This window comes from Temnothorax americanus, unplaced genomic scaffold (assembly GCF_048541705.1).
Source record: "Temnothorax americanus isolate GAGA-0224 unplaced genomic scaffold, ASM4854170v1 Scaffold20, whole genome shotgun sequence".
Lineage (NCBI taxonomy): Eukaryota > Metazoa > Arthropoda > Insecta > Hymenoptera > Formicidae > Temnothorax > Temnothorax americanus.
The window spans coordinates 1,330,780-1,351,019 of NW_027509339.1; the positions used below are offsets into that span (position 1 = coordinate 1,330,780).

The window sequence follows — 20,240 nt, forward strand, 5'->3', positions numbered from 1 at the left end:
TTAAAGTTAAAAGTATTTAAGTTAAAAGTAATTAAAGAAAGAGAATTTGTTATCTAAAATTTTATTCCTGTAAAGATCTGTTTCGATAAACAGATAATTGTATTGCTAAATATTTTATTGAAAGACGAATTAGAGACGCGTAAGAATCAACTTTTCAAGTGTTAATAATTTTGAGCGCTTTTTTAATTTAAATCTTCCGTTTGTATGTTACAGTATCGCCGTAGCTACGTGGCTGCATAACTCCGCCCGTTGCGCATCGAATCGGTGAGTCAATGAGACATTTTTTTTTATTGAGGTAACGAATCTACGAATAATTAAATATAGAGCAAAAAATATATCTCGGTACACATGTCAAATTACAATAATTTATAGTGTGAAAATATTACATTTCGTAGATCCATTGCCTTAAAATGGATGGGCTAAAACTGATTATGGCATATATTTAATCTTGGTATCATTTGTTTATCGTTGTATTTACTGATTGTTATTGAATTATTGTGCGCCAGTGTGCTTGCGGAAATACTCGCACACTTCGCACGCACCGAGCTCGCGAAGAGCTCATCAAATTATGTTAACACAAAACTGTCTTCTATATTATTGACTTTTAAATAAAATTTACATAATAAATTAAATTTTGGAAATTTTAGTATATTGATCAATTTTACTTAAAACTAGAGTTAGTAATGAATATTTTAGACACACAAAAGAAAAAGTAAAATAATACTCTAATAATATAAAAGTAATGATTTTTTAAATACAAATTTTTTTTTAGATTTTTTAAAGAATTATTTTTGCAACATTTTTTTTATATAAAAAAGATAAGAATAAGTAAAATATTGTGTTAGATGTTATAAGAAAGAAATATTTGTAGATAGGAAAAAATTACGAGTTATAGTTAGGATGTGTTTTATTTTTATATCTCTCTCCATATTCCTTTCCATACTTATATTTAACCAAGATCAAATATTATGTAAATCGATGCAAAGAAGCAATATATAGATATTTAGAATTTATTTGATAGAAAACGTGATAATTATTTATTACTAAAATTTATTTGAACAAAGCATCGATTATACCCTAATTTTTTGTAGCCTATCCATCTATTTTTTATTGAAAAATTTGTGCTACATAAAGTCAAGTAACATGACGTGAGATTCTAAATATTCTGTCGAGAAACGTTGAAAATTTTTAAATTATTTTAAAATTGATGATATAGTACAATTATTCAGTTTTGCAATAATATATATGTGACTACATTATATATTATTAATATATAATGTATCAAAATAATTTTGATAGAAAGTGAAAGATATAACGAGATACATTTATATCGATAATCGTAAAATAAAGATTTGCATATATTATTTAATTATTCAATTATAACAATGCGGTTATTGATTAATTATAATATTTAATTATAATATTAATTGTACGGGAAGTTTCTTTTTCTCGGATCTCACGTCATTTTATTCTGTATATCTTACTTGATATATTTTCGAGATGCGTACCGCATGAAAAACATGCATAAATAACGCATCTTTGTGTTTTCGCGGTCGGTTTTTTGAAAAATTTGTTATTATTAATTTTTTAATTTTGTCTACATTATAAATTTTATTTTTTTGCGAGATATAATTGAGATATTTATATGTATAACGCAATATTCATAGAACGCGAAGTAAAATTTTGTTACAAATTTTTTACACGCTTGTACTTAATTCTGCAACAAAAACCCAAGAACATTTTACTTTAACACACATGTAGCTATCGTTTGACGAAGCGAAAAAAAATTGAAGATTCGGTGATGTTTTAAACTCAAAATATCGATTTAACCAAAAAAATATTCAACGTATTGCTTTTTTTTTTCGTCAAACGATATGTGTGTAAAGTAAAATGTTCTTGGGTTTTTGTTGCAAAATTAATGGGAAGACTCAAATCGTGCACACCGTCAACTGGGGATCATCGCGCGATGGGAGGCGTATTTTTGGGAGAAAATAATTTTTAATTTTTTTGTGAATAGATAAAAGATAAATAAATCCACATGCCCCAAAATTCGCATTGATCCGTTGTATAGTTTCTTCACCGAAAAAAGCGATAAATTTAGCGGAAAAAAAAGAGAATCCGCCCTTAATTTTGCAATTTTAATTATCGTAATTCGTTATTAATTAGAATACGCAAGATGGAAAATTATATATTTTGAAGAATTTGTTTATAAATTTTACTTTGATTTGATTAAATATTCGATACTTTACGATGTTAATATATACCGCATTTCCATGTGGTTGAATACGATTTCGGGCTTTTTTGCTGTTCCTCGCGTCAGAGGCGCCGGCGCCGGGCCGGCCGAGCGCGACCGCCGCGGCTAGAATATAATATCCTCTTCAGCTGGCTAGTTCGGACACGAACCATTAGCACGGACGCAAACCATGTGCGGTTACCGAGCAAAACGACGTAGTTGAGTTGCACTTTCTCAGGCAACGCGTCGGAAAATGCAACACAGCAACACACGAAAAAGGCCGGGATGGCCTCTCTCAGGTTTCTCTCTGGTATCGTGAAACTTACGGAATAATAACGAAATGGGGTCAATTTTGAGAGAGAATTTCAGTAAAATATTTTTATCAAGTTTCCTTATGCGTTATGCATTATGTGCTAAGGCTATTCTACAATTGCGTAAACGTAGGGTTGTAGGAGTAGGAGTAGTAGTAGTCGTGAATCTTGTATGTAGTACAATGGATCAATCTACAATAGAGTAACGATACGTTGTAATTTTAATTAATGCAACCAATCAGAGTGCAGTGTGTATTTCGAATGCACTCTGATTGGTTGGCTCTTACGTTCACATCTGGTGTAGTCGTGAAAGATGAAGTTCAACCATCTTCTACAACACGCTTTACAACCGCAGTACCGCTTCACAACCACGCCGTATGTTGTACAATAATATACAATAATAATACATACTCACTGGGTCAAAAATGGCAACCGTGCGACGACCTTATCTGTCGCCGCGTCCATTTACCGACCTTGGATTAGTTAGCCGTACAGAAAAAGAGATGAGATTGTGATAATTTTCATTGTTCACTAACGCTCTCTCAGCAGTTGGACTAGGAAACAGTAAGCCAAAGTATGATACACGCGTGATACATACATACAAGAAAGTACAGAACATGCACTTGATTGATAAAACATGCACTTGAATTGATAAAAAATGTATCTATAAATTTGAAAATTCAACGCAAATATTTAATTTAATAATAAATAAAAAAGAGAAATTTTTTTTTAAGATATATTAGATATATATAATGTCAGACAATTAATTTTGTAAATAAAACGACGTTTGGGACGACAATAACAGCCGATACTCATCAGGCAGAACTAAAAATAAAAAAAAAAAAAAATAAAAAAAAAAAGAAAAAAAAAATAAACAAAAAAAAAAACGGTTATTAATAAAAAGCGCGCGTTATCTCTCGGCCAGTAACATACGTTCAGTGCTTATCAACACGCACTATGTGCTACTATGTGCGTATACGTGTGTACTCTCACACGCTGTGCCTACTGCTTACAAAGAGACTTTACGGATGAAATCTTGCGGTCTTTTCTCAATTATTTTAATACAATACTCGAATGTGACGCGAGGGCAAGATTTGATAATATAGGTTGAAGATATTTCAGATATTAATCTTTGCTCGCGCAAACGCACAGAAGCTAAATGTTTTGTTTATATGCGTAACGCACATGCGTGAAACACGTTAGACATCGAGCAAATATCAAAGTACTTGCTGCTTCTTCTTCTTCTTCTTATTATTATTATATTAGCCCAATTGTATTCAGGTTCTCTCTTTTACTGTCAAACAAAAAATAAACAAAAAATCACGATTACATCAAAATAGCATCAAGATGACTCCAAAATGATTATTAAAAGTTACTTTTTACTTCTATTTCAACGTCTTCAACGTCATTTTGACGTCATCATTATGATTCCTTGGGTTGTGGTTGTTCTGCTTGGGTATAATCCTTGGTGCATTTTAGAACATGAAGCATATTGATCGTTTGCCCGCATGAGTGGAAATTATAGTATTAGAGAATTTGAAAACATATTGGCAATTATCTTTTTATGTACATTTCTCGAATCATTACTCTGCTTTAAATTCCGGGAATTTAAGACATTACACGGCTTATTTGAATTTTTAATATATATAACTGAGTGTGAGCAAATTTCAATAATATTAGAAGGTTTTTTTTAACATATTTTAAAAATAAGATTAGCATGAAATGTACGTCATCTACTAATAATTTTAAATACTTAAATATGTTAAAACATCAAATTTGTAAAAATCAATTCAAACAATGTTCAAGCCAAAAGTCGCTCAGAAAAAATTATGCGCATGAAATCAATCGTTCCAACTTAATTATCGTTTGTTTTTAATATCCTTAAAAATATTTTAAACTTTTTTTATTTTGCAAATAATTATTAGGAGAACTGTTTTTTGAATCATATATCAATCGCGAAATGTGCCGCGATGAATCGACTTTGAATTACGCTTCGTTTGTCTTATACGATTGTTACCGTTCAAACGCGATTATTATGCGAAGATTTACTCTGTGATCACCCTTTGCATGGGAACCTTTGCTCGCTGTGCGTTAAAAGTTCCGTGCGGGATCTCAAGATCTGTTTCCGTGCGCTACGAGGGGAACCAACGAGACTTCATGTTTCAAATTTCTTTCCTCGAAGCGCAATTACGTTAAGCGATTGTCAGGTATTGATCAATATATCGTAATTAAAGGGATCCTGGAGCGACGGCAATATAATGGCCGATATTATAGGTGTATGATTTTCTTCGAATTGGCTTTACAGATTTGAAATCCCTTTAACACGCACATACAGAAATAATGGGTGGAGTGATAAATTGAAGACTAAAAACTTAAAAGAATTGGAAAAATTATATTTGATACTATACTTGGTGTACCTAATATCTTTTGTACCTTGAGCTGTCACTTCATGGAAATTTTCGTTTAATATACGAATCATATACGTATACAATTACTATTATTACGTGTACAAATCGAAAGTACCCCACTAATCGGACTAGATCAAAGAACAACGTTGGATCATTAAAACTAAGATTAAAAGCCTAATAAGAAAGATTTTCATTAATCGCAGATTTTATGCATGTACACACACGCAGTGTACAGCGGCTTTGCAATCTGACAAGGACAGATATCTCGTTGGATAAGGGTAGAATGATCAAAATAATCGATATTTTTAATTTCGCTTAGATGAGGGTGCTTTATTCCTGTCAGAGTTTGGCCATCACTCCATTGTAACAGCTACTATAAATTATTTGGAATATAATTGTTAATTAGCTTATTAACCATATTTTGGAAAAATCACTGCACATCTAAAGTGTGTTAACTGAAACTCTTCTTACACGTTCCTTGCCGTTTTAAGTCATGTCATTTAACACGGTTGAATGTATTAACTTTTAATTTAATACGATTAAACGTGTTAATTTAACACGCAACAAAACATGTAAAACGAGCTTCAGGCAAATGTCATTATTTAAACTTTTATGCGTGTAGAAATAACACACTTGGATTTATAGTGATAAAGACGATATGTGTTTATTTTAATCGCAGTTATCAAGTATAGGTGTAGAAACGAGAAACGGAACGGTAATTGCACTTTGTATAAATATAAACTGTTTAATCTATTTAGCTTGTATTTTTCGGTGCTGAAATTGTTAACAAGTGTGACAAACGTACAAAAATATTTCACACGTAAAAACGTCCGACATTTTTATTTCTACAAAATCGAGTCCCATTTATATTTAAAGTTATTTTTTTAACGGTCAATTACGACGGATTAAAAATGTACGCGCGCACGCGAGCCATATCGTCCGCGTCAAAAATGACAAAAATACAACAAAACTTTTCGGCGATCCGCAGCTTTAATCGCAAATCTTTTCCACGCTAAACAGACGCGTCATCATCCTTTTAAATTCAAGTGAACGAACCCGATTCGAAAAACGATACCTCCGACCAGGCGACGCATCGCAAAAGTTTCGAGCAAAAAACTAATCGCGACGAACAAGTGAAGTTTCCCCGCGCTTTTGGCGCGAAAACGATACGCGCCGGCGGCTTTTCGCGGCTTTTCCTCGGGCGCGCTCGGCCGCGTCCGCCGGCGCTCTGCTTGGCGGGCAGTTCGTTCGTTCGCGCGGCGCGCTCTGTTTCCAGTTTACAATCGGCGCCTAGATGAGTCGTGTCATCCCGCAGATCCCGCTCACGGTTGGGTCCGATTTTCTCGCGCGACACGCGGAAGTGAACCTCTTTTGCCCCGTGCCGGAGTGCATCGCATTATCCCTTGTATGTTCTCCGCGACAGTGGTGAGGCCTGAAGGTTGTCGCGAATTCGCGAATCGCTTTTAAAGTCGCCGGCGAACGGTGAGAAGTTGGCCGGCGAGTGACAGTGCGCCGACGGCGACGGAGCGACTTGGATCATCGGAAGTGAAGGTATGTACATACCTCTGTTCTTCTCAATCGAATTCTTCTCTCTGTCCACGTTTCGGCCACCGGACACGCTCGGCTTTAATTAATACGCGAGTTGACTCTCGATATCCCGTTTATTGCGCATCATTAGCAGACTTTCGTGTGCCCTGAAAAGATACAATGACATAATGCGGTCGCTTATGATGAATAAAACATTTATGACGGATGACGGTATGTGCGCCATGATAATATCATTATGTGTTGATTATTAGTTTTTATCATCATATTCGACAAAATGAATTTTTGATCAAAAACTTGCCTTCCACTTCCGGAACTTTTATCTTCGTAGTCTCGTACATTTTTAAAGCCCGCGTGAAAATTTATGTTCTTCAGATCTACGGCGGATACTTTATTTTTAGTGCTACACTACTTCTATTGTATTTCACGACAGATGAGATATATGTTATCGTATTAAGTACATCTTTTATTGAATTTTTGTATCGTGCATACACTTGTTGATTCCCAGTTCCGCAAATCTCCAAAAATTTTTCTACATTGCTCCTAAGTGATCGACACCCGCGAATATATGTATAAATTCTCCCACAATTTGCGTCGTAATTTCTGTAATCGGCTTCGTTACGGAACAAACGCCCACCCATCTCGAGCTTCTCTCAACGAAGTTAATATACTCTCGTCCGTGATCACGAAAATGGATTAAATCACGTCTCTTTTGATTAAAAACAGATTTTTGCATTCTTACATGTTGAAGGGGTTCTTCGATCGTAACAAAAATAAAAAATAATATTCGATTGGGGATATTTTTATAGGAGTCTTTCTCGAAATCTTTCTTCCGTTAAGAAGATTTTTTTATAGCATCTTGCACGGTCTGCGTTGTAAGATGATATGTAAGATTAATATAAACTCTACTTCTTCAGTGGGAAAATATTTGATCGTAGTTCGAGTTGATTGCCAAACGGGTCATCGTTCGTTCATCTTTCCCGACATATGTTTGCCTCTTTAGAAACTTGGCTCGCGCGCGCAGAGAAATTTATTTTTCTGGGCAAAGTGCAGAGTCGCGCGGACCGGTAGCAAAAGTGTATATATTTTACTTATGTATTACGCGTCTATTTCGGGGCGGACGCATCGAAGATTAATCGTGACGGCTGAATTTCATTGTGCGCGAATCGCGAAATCTGAATTTGAGCACGCCACGACAGAGATTCTCTCTTGTCGTTATTTACCGAGGAAAATATAATGGAATACGCGCGGAAGGATCTCGGAGAGAGGTTCGCGAATTGTGTGCATAAAATGCGAATTGTATTTTTGCTTCGTACTTTTACGTCTGAACGAGCGCTTCTGCCTCTACCTACGCCTCACTCTTATTTGCACAATTTAATATTTTAACGGTTGCGAGATATCGCAAAAAAGAAGCGTTATCTGAAACGCAGGAAGAGTTTCCTGGCTAGAGTGCTGACTAAAGTACGCTTTGACGATTAATAGATTAGATTTCGGTATATTCTTAAAATAACTTGGAAAATTACCTGTCACGTGTAGACAATTTTTGAGAGGAGTAAAAACGGCTTTAGCTTTAAAATGGATCAAACTCTAGGAATACACTACGCACAAGTGTGACAACTTTCGAGCTGACACAGCAGACGAAGTCCAAGTTTCTTTCATTCAAACAACTAAAGCCATTGCTAAGAGATACAAAATTTTTGATAATTTATTCAACAAACTTATTTTACTGCTATTAGTAAATGTGTTAAAAGGTACGATGAACATCAGATACTGTTCATTTTCTAAATAAATCTAAAAGAATGATTTAACAAGATAATTATTCTTTTCGAGAAAAGAAGATTTCGATACTACATGAAACGTGTAATATAATTAAAATTTCCTCCAATAGTTTTTAAAACAAATAAAATAAAAAATTAGTAAATTTGAAAAACAAGTAAAAAATAATTATAAAAAGAATTAAACAAATATGCGCGTAGCGTACACGTAATTGCGCGCTAGAGAGAGAGAGAGATACAGTAAAATATTTAAATAAATTTAATTTAGTAATAATAAAAATTATCTTTTTTGAAAATCATAAAATTAATAAAAATTATATCGTTGACATAAACGCAATACGCAATATTATCAATGGTAATAATAATAATATTCCCGGATTAAAAAAAATCTCTGCTAAAAAATTTATATATAAATTTAACCATATCGAGTTCCTTTACATATACATTACTTTAAAACAATTTCGCACGCAACGACGCATACTCGCAGCGAAAATGGCATAAGATGATATTAATGTAGGATCAATTTCCGAACGAGACCTCCCTGTCCTTTACCGCTAGATCGAAAACGACACGCCGGGGAGTATCCTTCGTTTGCCCTAATTTCGCTTCCTGCCGGCCTTGCTGAATGTATTGCACCTACAGCTGTAAGTCGATTTATATCAGCGAACAAGTATCACGTGCCCCATGTAAGTTTGTGCACTTATTTATGCGATTGACATTGAATAGCCTACTCGCACACGCGTCTATCAACAACGGAAAAAAATTAAAAAAAAGAAAAGAGAAAGTGAGAGAGAGAGAAACCAGAAGAAAGAAAGGATGGAGTCAGAAGGCGAAAAGGTCGACTCGATCTTTCATAAACGATGGAAATCTCGCGACTGTCAATATTTTCTGCACTGAAATAAATAAATTAAGAGAAAAATCGAGACAGAGAATAATTTATCCCCAGTGAAATTGAACACCGATCTTCCAAAATGGAAACTGAATATTTGCGTATTAATTTTCTTTCAGGTAGACGAAAATTTTCGAGAGAGATAACATTTAATTCTGTATTATTTTGAAGCAAGAATTTCACGCAGTTCGCGATAATTATCGTCTGTTAATATCATATTGCGTAACAATGGTGATTTTCATTGACGAATTACTAAGCGTTAAAAAAATTACTCTGTATATTTTCTCAAGGTTTTGACTGTAACTGAACGCTGTTAAGTACTCGAAACGCAAAACAAACTGTTTCCGTCATGCATATAGTCATGTTCAAGCGAACGTTGCATATTTTATTTAAATTCTCCTACAGCAGTTTTCTAGTGCGTCTTAAAATCTTTTTCTAGCGTCGTTTTTCTAGCGTTTGACATTATTAACAATTGTACTATGAGTTTATTGACAATGAAGCACGTGTAAATCGATTAATTTAAAATATAATTTCTTAAATTGTCTCTTGTCGTGTTTAGACATTTTTATAACGCGGACTACTCGATTAATCTTAATATAGTGATACGATACAAATTCTACGATAAAAAGTCTTTCATCACTGTTAAACTAGTAGTGTCAAATTAAGTCGCTACTATTCCTACTCAACATGTCGTTAATTAAACTAAAACAATGTTAATTTTACTAAACCAATGAAGTTAAAATAACGCCGTTTGTGTTAAAATAATACATTTCGACACACGCAGTAGTTAGAAAATGTTATTTAACTCAAGGTGTAGGTTTAAATTTCATCTTTTAATATTTAACAGTGATATAAACACAGTTTATAATTTTATAATAAATCTTAAAAAGATATGGGTAGAAATTGTCATTATCATCATTAAAATAACTCCTATCAAGAAAACTTATAATATAATGAAAACGTATCAAAGCTGAAGACTATACAATTGCAGTAGCAAAACTTCCATGGAATTTATTATATGGTCAAGTTAGCGACTTGGTAGTGTAAGAACATTATTATGATTTGTTATCTCTCGTAACGATGTGTACTTGAATCGCTATACTATATATGATCCTTGTCTTTATTATACTCCCAGGTTTTATGTCTTGTTTTTTTTTTTAGAGCCCATAACTACCCGATGTTACTGTAGGAAATATTACGATGAAACGAGTCGGATAAAATTGATGTTAAAGATTATTTCTAAGGAGACGCTTTTATTTTGTTTCGTTACACGCTGCTCAGACAGTCCGAGAAATGTATTAAAATATGACGAGAAGACTTGGGAATTCCGCAACTGAATGCTAGATCTATTCTTGACGCGACATGACGTTGTGTCGAGCATAAGCTCGCAATATGTCAGGTATCACACCCGTTTACCATGTCACTTCGGCAGTTCGTGTCCCTTCTAAATAAATGTTATTAACCACTTAATCCAATCCATTTAATCCACTAACAATAAGCCAATTCGAACGACTTCCGCAATGAGTTTTTTTTTTACCACGACGCTTATCCTCGAATCGGCAGGTGAAAAGTCTTTTCGGACGATTATCGAAATTGAGAATAAAACGAGAGGTTGGAAGAAATTAGAACGATATTACAACTCAAGTGCGGAATGAGGAAAAACGCGAAATTCTCGAGTTAAGCGGGTACAATGCGCTCCATTTTATTAAGAGGCCAGGGACAAGAGGTGAATCAACTGTCTTGAAGACGAACGGAAGAAACAACAATGAAGCTTGCGAGCTAAATGAGAGCGGGAGAGCTTCGGAATGATCGCGATAGAACCCTTTCAACTTTACGAAACAGATCTAAAGTGCTCTCGAATTTCGAACAAAGCGAGGAGGATTAAGTAGCGGCTCCGTCTACTGCTCCCAGGCTTTTGATATTCATAGATATTCTCGGCGAACGGTCTAGTTCCCTTGATTGCCGAGATGTTTATCTACTTGGTATTTATTGAAACGCACCGCTTAACCCTTTGAAGAGCACATATTTAATATTTGTCGAGCTTAATATTTATTATTTAGCTTAGATTGTTTAACTTTTCGAGCAGCACACGTTTGACGTTTTACCTATATGTAACCGTCAACAGTAATCGATATTTTTATAATTTCTACGATTTACTTGTAGTTTTATTTATATTAACAAAATAATGTAATAAATGATAATTTAATAATCGATAAAATGTAAAAAATGAGGTACCTAGAGATGATTTATATTTATTATTAAATAGCTTGTAAGGGCTGTGTGTGTGAATACATGCATTTATAGATAATCTGATGGGAAACCAGATCCTGAGTAATCGACAGTGAACAGGCGAATATAAGTCACTTGAGTGAATGAGATATTCGAGTATAGGAAAACTCGTTTTCCCCATACACGCACTGAGAAAAAAAATTTATTAATCCGAAAAAATATTTAGTCTAATACGTGCAACTAAACATTTTAGTTAGTTTAACTAAACATTAGTTGAATTAATCAATTCTTTTTTTTTAATTAAAAAATTTTGATGGTTGACATGAATGCACTATACCTTTTATAGTGCAACTTAATAATTGTTGAAACAACTAATGTTTAGTTAACTAACTAACATGTTTAGTTCTTGGTTTAGTTGCATGTATCGGACTAAATATTTTTTTAGATTAATAATTTTTTTTTTCAATGCGTGAATCAAACTGGCTAACTGGCCCGGAGTTTTTAGTATCTTTGCATTCTCAAAGTACGTCTTTTTTCTCACAGTATTGTGACTCTCTCTTAAAGGTCGCTCTTCTCGAAACAATAAAATTACTATTTTGCGAAGTGGCCGGCCACTTGAAGCGTCTGCCCCTTTTCCCCGTTATTAAAAGCGAATCGATTGTCTTTGGTGGAAGTATTACGGGTACTTGCACGCGAGGCTGCAGTGTGCCGCGTTTACGCGGTCCGTCCTATAAATATAAATTTATGTCCGACACGTGCTACTTGTTTAGTGGTATAAATCACGGGCGCCACCGACGTTATCGCCGAGTATCTCGCGAATGACGATCAGGTGGCGATGAGCGAAGCTTATCTGGTCCGCTACTGCCGGAGGAGGATGGATGGAACGGCGAAATAAATTGCAAATCGCACGGCACACGGGAATGAAAAACGTAACCGAGATACCGTTGAATCGGCGCGGGAAAGACGGCTTGGGTCAATTTGCATGCAAATCTTTCCCATTTTGTCGCAGTTTTTTTTTAATTTTCTTTTCTATCTCGCCGCAGGACTTTGATAAGCTGCTGCTGCATCCCGCTGCATCCCGTATTCGTTGACTGATGCAAATTAATCGAATAACTGCTAAAATAGACATTTACATAGAGATTTCTTTCCACCAGTTGAATTATCAGCTTTATAGCAATTGCGACTATACAAAGAGACTACAGCGATTTTCTTTTGTTGCGATTTTCTCGTTAACATCAGCCCTCGGTAAGCGAAAAACATAAAAAAATATTTCAACTACATTGCAGCAACGTTGTAATGTTAATGCAACATAGTTGAAATGTTTCTTGATGGTTCTTGCTTACTGGATCCATATTCGTGTGCAAGGAAATTGAACAACGCGATATAATAAGTATATTATTTAGTTTACATATTCGAGAATTGAGACGTTATAACTTCTAATATAAAAAAGATAATTTCCGTGTGTGGTATGGATAAAAATATCTTAGCATTGGAATTATCATATTTGCATAACAAATTGATTTTTACCTATATTTAAGAACGTAGAAGCAGCTAACAGGAGTCAGCGGTCTTAAATTTTGCAGTGTTCTGCCAGTTGATAAAACGATTTCGCGACAGGAAAATTTACGCGTCAGAATTTCGTAAAGTTAGATTCGCTTACATCTCAACAAGAGGAACAAGACATGAGAAAGCGTAAAGTTCTTATAAACTTCAAGCCGATTTTGTGAAACTTTCTATATTCATTTCGGAAGCGAGCACTCGCCTGACAGATTACTGTCTTTATCGGAACTAAAATTGAAAATGTGAAAAGACCATGTGTTTCCTCGTATATATACGTATACGTTTCCCACGTACGTCGCGACAAATAACAGCTTCGCGATTGGCGCGGACGTACAATATCGCGCACGAAAATAAAATGCTCGCTTTTCTCCACGTGTCCGTTCGGATTGCGCCACATTCATGTGGCGGAAAAGGGTGAAACGGGGCGCGGGCCCGTTGCCAGCTGGCCCGGAACGGTCGTTCGATGACAGAAATCAGCGTGGCCGAAATAACGGGCTGGTGTGTCTGCCGACACGAAGTTACGCGACGATGAGACGAAGTAACCGAATTACTTTCGCGAGAGCCGAATTATACCTTCCGCGTTATGCTCATACGCGCATATGCGTATACATATACACATGTTAAAGACCATATGGTCTTGTATATATGGAGTCTTTAGAATTCTGGCCTATTATCTATCGATCTACTGTTCGCAGTTGATAGCCTTAAATTAAAATCGCCGTCACCAGGATGGGATTCGCGCCGTTTAATCAACGACGACATTCGCCGTTGATCGCGGCGAAACATCAATCTGTGCACTCGTGCGATTACATTAGTTCATTTACGCAGAAATCTCTATCTCGTCAAACGAAATATTTATGAAAAGATTCTAAATGATAAATTTAAAATTAAGTTTTTCTCACTGTATTTTATGCAAGAAAAATCGCATGGCATTAGAAAATGAATAATATGGCACGCGCTCTAATTATTTAAAAAATTAATTAAAAAAGGATACTCTCTAAATGTTTCGATCCATGTTAGGTGGATTTTTGATGACTTAGCGAGACAGAAAGCATTACCTGTGTAAAGAAACGGACAGAGTTGTAACGTAAATAAAATACTGCAAGTATAAATTGAGAATGTAATATAAACTTCTCTGTAGAAGAAAATATTCCCGTTCGATTGTAACCCGATATGAAATAGGTTTCATATCTGTAAAAATCGCGGGCGTTTCTTTGGACGAAAGACATGCTCTGCTAATAATTTGATCATTTTGAATGATTCTCACGTAGTGATTCGTTACCAATAGATTATTTCCAACGGCGGGGACGAGCACGCAGAGCCTTGCTAACGGAATTGTCGTGGGATTTTCGATAACGCTTTTCTAATTGTATTAGGAAGTTCGGTTAATTGTGCGCAACGGTTTTTCAATCCCTTCATTTTCTTCATTATTGGTTTTCTCGCTTCTCGTCGAACAAACCATTTTCTTCGATTTATTGCGCTTTAATCTATGTTTAATAACGGCTCCGCGTTTTGCAATCATCAATTATTATTGGAGTCCTTCGTTCCGTTTATAATGAATATGGATAGCCTTGCAATATAAAGAAATAGATACGAGAAAAATAGACTTAATGTAAATAATAAGTAGACATATACATCTGGATACTATTTATATAAATACTATGCATCTAGATGCTATTACATATAGTTCCAGAAATACTATAGAAAAGGTCAAGAAGCGAATTATTCGACGTTTTATTAAGGTCCGACGACTTCATTACGTGAGTAAACACAATTTGTCTGTAATTTAACAAACGCAATTCACTGAAGTAATTTATCACGAGCAACAGTTCATATCTTCGTTAGAGTCGTATTTCCGGTTTAATAATTGTAATTTTCTCGAGTATCGTAGCAGGTATAATATGCTAACTTTTCGCATATGTCATTCTGATTAGTGCCGCTATAACAATGTAAATTATTGCGCGTATATATAAGATGAAAATGTAAACGTACAAGTGCACGAAGAATTCTAAAAACTGATGTAACTGATGATAAATCTATCTGTATTTAATAAATGTTTCATTAATATCAAGACAAATTTGAGATAGCTATATTTATTAGATAGCTTTATTGTGACGTCGATGTACATATGAAATATCATAAATCGATTCTGATAGCAACTTATATTCTATCAAGCATACTTTTATGACTACCGTTGTATAATGAGACAAACAGATAAAATTAATCTACAGCAATATTGTGTGTGTGTGTGTGTGTGTGTGTGTGTGTGTGTGTGTGTGTGTGTGTATATATGGGGCATTCCACGCCAATTCGTGAGGGGTCAAACCTCGACTTTTTTATTTTTTATGGCGGCTCGTTTTTTAGCAGGTCTTTACGAGTGCTATACCCATGTAAGAGCGTTTCTATAATAAATGTAGCGTTTCCGAAATAGAGCCTGCGCAAAATGAGAACTGTAAGATTTTCAATGAATTTTTTCGCTTATTAGACGTCTGAGAAAAAAAATTCATTCAACATAAAATATGCTATTTTGATCATATTTAAAAAAAATTACTCAAAATTTTTATAATACTATTGTTAAACAAATAGAGTAAAAAAACACAAAAAATTTGAATATCTCAAAAACCTCATTTTTTATTTTTTTTGAAATTTATAAGGAATATTTTGGGGAGTATTAAAAAAATGTTAAGACCGGTCCGAAGTTGCGCAGAAAATTTGGGAATTTTTAATAGATTTTTTTGTAAGGTAGACAGAGGTATGCACGGAGAGAATTTTCTCTTAAAATTTACCCTGAAATTATGGTAGCTGTGGGGCAACATGTACCACCAAGAATTTTTTGCGAGCTATTCTGATTTTAATATCTATCATAATAAAAAATATTAATATCTATTACATTAAAATATAATAGTTATTTGTGTAACAAGTGCGGGAAGTTGAGAATTGGACACGAGTTGTGGAGTGGACGCACGAGCCGAAGGCGAGCTCATTGTTTATTCAAAATAAGTTATTAACAAAAAAACGGGCACAGTAACAACTGCCGCAAACAACAACGTAGAACTACGTCAACTGTTACTACATTATTTCATGTTAAAGTATTCAGCGAAGGAAAGTAGACGTAGGGCTACGTCAACTGTTACTATTATATTCAGCGAAAGACACTTAAAATTTTATATTTTAATGTAATAGATATACTAATATTTTTTATTTACTACGACTATATAGCGACGACGCCGCGACGGTCGCTATTTGACAGCTTCTCGGAAGACCGTTGGCATATCTGACGAGAAGCTGAGATTCCATTTCCGACGGAGAAAATTGAATTATCAAATAGAGCGAAGAGCGGCGGCACTGCAGCTTTGGATCGCAAATACATTGCGGCCACGTCCGTAATGTATTTCCCAAGCGAGCGATATTATACGAAAGAAAAACGAGAGAAAAATCATTTGGGCATAATAACGTAGTGGACATCGAATTAACCTGCAATCTCGAGGCACGTCGAAGCTCGCTAATGATATAAAAAACCCGCGGATAAAATCAAACACCGTGCAAATGCTTTTTGCGCGGTCTTCGCAATCCGCAACTGCAATTTTCAATCTATGTGTATGTGTAGAGCATTTTGCAAGTACTTGCGATCATCTACAGAAAAAAAACTCGGGAGGTGAGAACTTCTCTTGACTTCTTCTCCCTTGATATTGGTAAAAAAAACCTATTTGAGTATAGTTTTCCTTTGATATCGATAGAGGCGAGAGACAAGTAAATTTGATTATTAAAGAAGAACTTGTGTGGGCAGAATTTCTGTCAAGGAAAAATTGAATTCACCGCAAAGTAGGTATGTGGTCGACGGGAAGCGTACGGACTCACGGGATACCCCCCGCGCTACATCAGCGGGTACATTAACTGCGTCAACTGCTACCACCGTTCTACCAAATTCAATTTTAAAGCTTTCCGCGACCGGCGCTCGAATTAAGCCTTTCTGGTCCCGCGTTGCACGGTTTTATTTCCCGCGGCTGTGGGAAACGTGATGGAATAACGCAAGCGAAGTTCAACAGAAAGCCCATACCCGCCCACGCCAAGCTGCATTTTCCAATCAATTGAATAACCGTACATTCTCTAATGGCTCGCGAAAAAGATATTCCGACGCGCAAAAAAATATTCTGTTTTTCACACATAATAAAAAAGAATAAATAAAATATTTCCCGATTTGAACTAGATGATATATTTTATACATTGAATTGGTGCGAATACGTAAATTGATTCATGACATTGTCAACCCAAAAGCGAGATTTGTAAATTGTTAAATATTAAGCATGACATCTATTTATTACATAGCATCTAAGCATGGCATAAACTCTAAATAAAATATTTCAACAATTTTTCCCGCATACGACTGTCAGCTGCGCGAACATTTTACTGTAATATGCAAATAGCGTGCAATACGACTTCTGCAGTATACCAAGAAATGACCCCGCAAGAGCAGAATTCTGCGTAAAGGTACTTATCTTTTTAACAAAAGATATAAAAAAAGCGTCAAGTACATGCGTCTGTCGGAACATTGTTGTACATATCTATAAAAAGTGCTGTCATACATAAAAATGTTTGGAAAAAAGCTATTGTATATTTTTAATTTAATATTTTGTGTATTGTATATATATATATATATATATATATATTTTAAATCTTTAGAAAAAAGCTATTGTATATTTTTAATTCTATATTTTGTTCCACTAAATATTTCAAGCTTTTAAAATATTTAATATTTTTCAGAATTGAGAGAGAGAGACAAGGAAAATTGTTCTCAATTGCAGAAAAAAAGAGCTGGATGAAGCGGATGCAAATAAAAATTGCATTTTAAGAAAAATTCATTTAAGACTTTTATACCTTATATTCACAATTTTTTAAATAAAACTATTTTATGCTAAAATTAAAGAATTACCTTAAAAATAATGATTATAGAAATGTATCATTTTTTTAAATATGTGATTTTCTGCTTATTCACCATTTTTTTCGATCTTTTTGTATGCCTTATTATCATGAATTATCGTATGTGATCATAAAATAAAAAAATTCTGATCGCATTGTTTAAGCACAAAAACCCAATCGCGTATGTAGCACATGTTGCCTAAAATTAAATATGACATAAAAGAGAATAGAACAGCAGGTGTTCTGCAAATAGTCACACGTCAACAAAGTGTTAGAGTGAGCACATTTTTAAATTTAACGGCAATCAATGTTTCTACATTGACAGATATCACGTGCTAGTTACAGTATTAAATTATTTATATGTATATAATTAATCTCCAGTAATATTATATATATGAGGCATTATATATGAGGCATTCCACGCCAATTCGCGAGGGGTCAAACCTCGACTTTTTTATTTTTGATGGCGGCTCGTTTTTTAGCAGGTCTTTACGAGTACTATACCCATGTAAGAGCGTTTCTATAATAAATGTAGCGTTTCCGAAATAGAGCCTGCGCAAAATGAGGACTGCAAGATTTTCAATGAATTTTTTCACCTATTAGACGTCTAAAATAAAATTCATTCAACATAAAATACGCGCTATTTTGATCATATTAAAAAAAAAAAATTACTCAAAATTTTTATAATAATATTGTTAAACAAATAGAGTAAAAAAAAAAACACAAAAAAATTTGATTATCTCAAAAACCCCATTTTCTATTTTTTTGAAATTTATAAAGAATATTCTGGGGAGTATTAGAAAAATTTTAAGACCGGTCCGACGTTGCACAGAAAATTTGGGAATTTTTTATAGTTTTTTATTGTAAGGTAAACAGCGGTACCATTCACGGAGAGAATTTTCTCTTAAAATTTAACCCTGAAATTATGGTAGTTGTGTGACATGTACCACCAATAATTTTATGCGAGCTATTCTGATTAATATCTACCATAATTTAAAAACCTATATATATATTATAACTCATTGATTGCTATTTAATATGTATTTGATACTTATTAATTCTTTTCTAACTATATATGGATATAAAAATTATATGCGTCTATTGTTTTTATTGTATTTATTAACAAAAAACTATTCTCTTATCTACATTTCTAATTTATTATATTTATGCGACACTGAATAGGGTCTGAACCAAAGATCGAAACGTATGTCATTTGTATAATTTATTTTTCGCTTCACCACCGGCGTTTGCTCATCTCATTTGCCTTTTATTTTTTTGTATTTATTAAATTAAATGTATATTTTTGGAGAGCTTATCTTGTTGTTTTTTGGATATAGAAAATGTTACTTTTTCTGGCAATTATTTGGAAAAATATCTGTTTTTACAATATCGAAGACAACATCACGTATTTTAATGAAATACATTTGATGTTATTGATTCGCAAATTTATATATGTAATAATAAAACGAACAATTTTCCTCTCTATATAAAGCGGTTGTTACAAAAGAAAATACTGTTCCGTAAGCAAAATACTGCATGAGTTAACACGCCATATAAAATGTTATTCAGTATTATTAACAAATATGATGCATGCATGGTTTCAAAAGCGGAAATGGACAATGTTTGGCACTACCTTTCAATATTCCAGCGATCGCGACACAATTCTTCATTCGATCGCGTTCAAGTAAGCTTCTCTGTAAACGGGGTTCGATGCACAATGTCGAACATAGTGAATTGGAAACATTTGCGCCAGGAAAACCACGCAGTTTACGTGATGGTTTTCCTGACGCGCACGTTTATTACGTGCGAAGCTGTATTTAAAGCACGCGAACTATTCTATTTGAGGAGTTCGACGTGAGATATGCGGTCGCGCTGTTAAACGAAATGTGATATTTATTGAAGCTTCACTTGAAAGTACTTTAGCAATCGGTCTTACTTCGCGGGCAATATCTCAGGTATATTAGGTTTTGTACTTACGTTTTGCATGGATGTTGGTGCACACGCGCAAGTAAAGCAAGCAAAACTGCAACATGGGAATAGTCGATTTCATTTTCACGTCATTTTCGTTTCTTGTAATATGTATAAAGATCAAGTAGAAAGGTATAAAATAATAATTCGTATAAGAGCGCTAATTAAACGCTTGGAATTTTGGTGGCTGCAGAATGGAAACTTATATTGAAGGTTTTTTCGAATAAAATCTGTGATTAAAAGTTTTTCCTCTTGATATAAATTATTTCTTCAATGAGTTCAAGATTTAAAATTTTTCGTATTGTTATACGTTTCTGAATTCATGGTCCAAAAGGAAACCGGATTTGAATGCGACACACAATATATATAGCGATTTCAAGATATTTATTACATTATATAATCTAA

General features: G+C 34.3%; 1 protein-coding gene across 2 annotated transcripts in view; it reads left to right on the plus strand.

Moving 5' to 3' along the window:
- The first annotated feature begins 6,217 nt into the window (after window positions 1-6,217).
- LOC143897444 (QRFP-like peptide receptor) overlaps window positions 6,218-20,240 on the plus strand; it is a 101,777-nt gene continuing 87,754 nt past the window's right edge. Inside the window, exon 1 of one of the 2 annotated variants that reach the window (XR_013256924.1) lies at window positions 6,218-6,503. The gene's annotated coding sequence lies outside the window, so the exon portion shown is untranslated. The remainder of the gene's footprint in view (window positions 6,504-20,240) is intronic. The other variant, XM_077406134.1, reaches the window with a different exon arrangement.